This window comes from Pogoniulus pusillus, unplaced genomic scaffold (genome assembly GCF_015220805.1).
Source record: "Pogoniulus pusillus isolate bPogPus1 unplaced genomic scaffold, bPogPus1.pri scaffold_58_arrow_ctg1, whole genome shotgun sequence".
In the NCBI taxonomy this organism is placed as follows: domain Eukaryota; kingdom Metazoa; phylum Chordata; class Aves; order Piciformes; family Lybiidae; genus Pogoniulus; species Pogoniulus pusillus.
Genome location: NW_026974711.1, coordinates 213,344 through 215,798, shown reverse-complemented (window position 1 = coordinate 215,798; position 2,455 = coordinate 213,344). Strand labels below are relative to the sequence as shown.

At 52.4% G+C, this 2,455-nt stretch overlaps 1 long non-coding RNA gene across 1 annotated transcript; it reads left to right on the top strand.

Annotated features, from left to right (window-relative positions):
- Nucleotides 1-49: 49 nt before the first annotated feature.
- On the top strand, nucleotides 50-634 carry LOC135174345 (uncharacterized). Its single transcript, XR_010301846.1, has 2 exons — nucleotides 50-100; nucleotides 197-634. It is a non-coding gene; the product is annotated as an uncharacterized LOC135174345 (long non-coding RNA).
- The last annotated feature ends 1,821 nt before the right edge of the window (nucleotides 635-2,455 follow it).

Sequence of the window (2,455 nt, the reverse complement as noted above, 5' to 3'; positions counted from 1 at the left end):
GTCAGGTTGGGATGTGCTGGTGGCAGCAGCTCAGGCAGGCTGGGATGTGCTGGTGGCAGCAGCTCAAGCTGGGATGTGCTGGTGGCAGCAGCTCAGTCAGGTTGGGATGTGCTGGTGGCAGCAGCTCAAGCTGGGATGTGCTGGTGGCACCAGCTCAGTCAGGTTGGGATGTGCCTGGTGGCAGCAGCTCAGTCAGGTTGGGATGTGCCTGGTGGCAGCAGCTCAGGCAGGCTTGGCACACTGGCTGGTGGAGGTCAGGTCAGTCCCTGCAGTGTGTGACTCTGAAGCCATAACTTTTAACTGGAGTGGTTTTGGTTATGATGATGATGATGATGATGATTAATTATTGTTATTATTTTTTATTATTATTATTATTATTTGCTGGGAGGAGCTTCTGGATTTTAACTTCTCTTTTTTTGTGGTTGTTTTTTTTTTTTACCTGGTGTTAGTTCTTTCTAAAGAGAAGCAAAACAATCTCTCGATGATTACCTCTGGACTTGTTTGTTTGTAAAGAAATCAGTGCAAAAAAAAAGAAAGAAAAAAAAAGAACAAAAAAAAAGGAAAAAAAAAAAGAGAAAAGAGGAAAAAAAAATACAAAAAAGGTCGAAAAAGAGGAAAAAAAGGAAAGCAAAAACCAATCAAAACAACAACCAAATGCACACAGATTTACACTGGAACTGTTTCTAACTCAGACCTTGCTCCTGGCTTTTGGGAGGTCTCATCTCTTGCTCCAGCCACTGGAGTGGACTTTGGGGTTTGCGATGCTCTGCTCTTGCTGTCTGTGTGTCTGTCCCTTGTGTCCGCCCTGCCCCGTCTGTGACCTTGTGTAACCGTGAGGAGTGTGAGGGGTTGGGGTTTGTTTTGTTTTTGGCGTCGTGTCTGGAGCGTTTTTGCATCCTGCTGTGGTCGGAGGAAGGAGTCTGGTCCGGGGGGGGAGTGTGGGGGAAGGTTTGTGGCTCTCCAGCTTCCCCTTGCCCCCTTTCCTTCTTGCCTCCTCCCAGCCAGAAGTGTGGTCCCTGCGTGTCCCCGACGCTGCTTTGTCCCTTTAACCAAACCCTTCTGCATTTACAAGCCGAGCTGATGGGCGCTTGACTGATCCCCTGAAGGCTCTGCAAGGCCCCCAGTGATGGCTGGGGGGTGGGGGAGGAAATCCAAGTGACTGTGAGAACTCCACTGCCATAGGAAGGCCCCCAGGGGCCGCTAGGTACGGCTGCCACGCAAGGCTGCTCAGCCAGCGCTGCCCGAGGACGAGTGCCCTGTGCCCCCCACGTCGCCGTGCAGGCTGCACCCTGAGGACCCTCAAGCCAGCTCTGGTGACTCGCACTGAAGCCCTCACCCAAGCCTCCAACTGTAGCCACACATCTGCCTCAGCACCAAACCAAACAGCCGCAGCGGAACCGCTTCAGCCCCGGAGGGAGGCTGGAAGGGAGTGGAAGGCAGCCCCGGGGTGGGTGGGGGGGGATGCCCTTCTGAGCAGGAGTGCCAGCAGAAGGCTTGTTTGGAGAGATGCCATCTTCAGACGGTCAAAACCCGAAGTGAGAAGCTGCCAATGTAGCATTTTTACAGCACTTTTCATGCAAACTTGGTGCCAGGGAGGCTCGGTGCTGCCCGGAGCTGGCTGGTAGCAGGCGCTGGGATCGCCGCTGGGCATAGCTCGGGAAGTGACTGCAGCAGCTGTGAGGGGAGGGAGAAAAGGAAGCGAAAAACCAAACTGCTACAGTTTAGGGCAAACTGCGACAGTTTAGGACAAGAGAGCAGAGATGCAGCAGCTGGAGAAGAGGAGGGGAAGAGGGCAGAGGCTGGGGAGCGGTGGCGGGGGAGAGGCAGAGGTACAGAGCTTGGACTCCTCCTCCGCTGGCCGCAGGACATCTCTCGGTACTTCAATCTCTGCCCTTTGGGGGTTGGGTGTTTGGGTTTGGGTTTTTTTTTCCCTTTGTTTTGGGTTTTTTGGGGGTGGGGGGAGGTGAGGTGGGGGTTTTTTTTTTGGTTGGTTGGGGGGGGGGAGGGGTTTTCTTTTGTATATTTGATTAGAAATGGGACTGTAAAATAGCCACTTAGACACTTTACCTCTTCAGTATGCAACTGTAAATACGATGTAAGATAGGAGATCTTTTTTGGTTTAATATAAAAGGAGGCTGTCGGTTTCTGCTGTACATTATTAAAGGTTTTGTTTTATTCACCTTCAGCTCTTCGGAGAGTCCCTTAAGGCTTTGCTACCAAAGGTTAATTCACCTGGAAGGAGAGGGGGGGAAAGGGGGAGGGGAGATGAGGGAGGGGAGGTGGAGAGGAATCATCAGCAAAGGCTGGCAGAGCTCAGACAATCCAAAGAGGTGGCTCGGGTTGGGCTTTGTTCACAGAATCATAGTCAGGGTTGGGAGGGATCACAAGGAGCAGCCAGTTCCACCCTACCCTAGAGCAGGCTGCCCACAGCATCACCCAGCCTGGCCTTAAACAC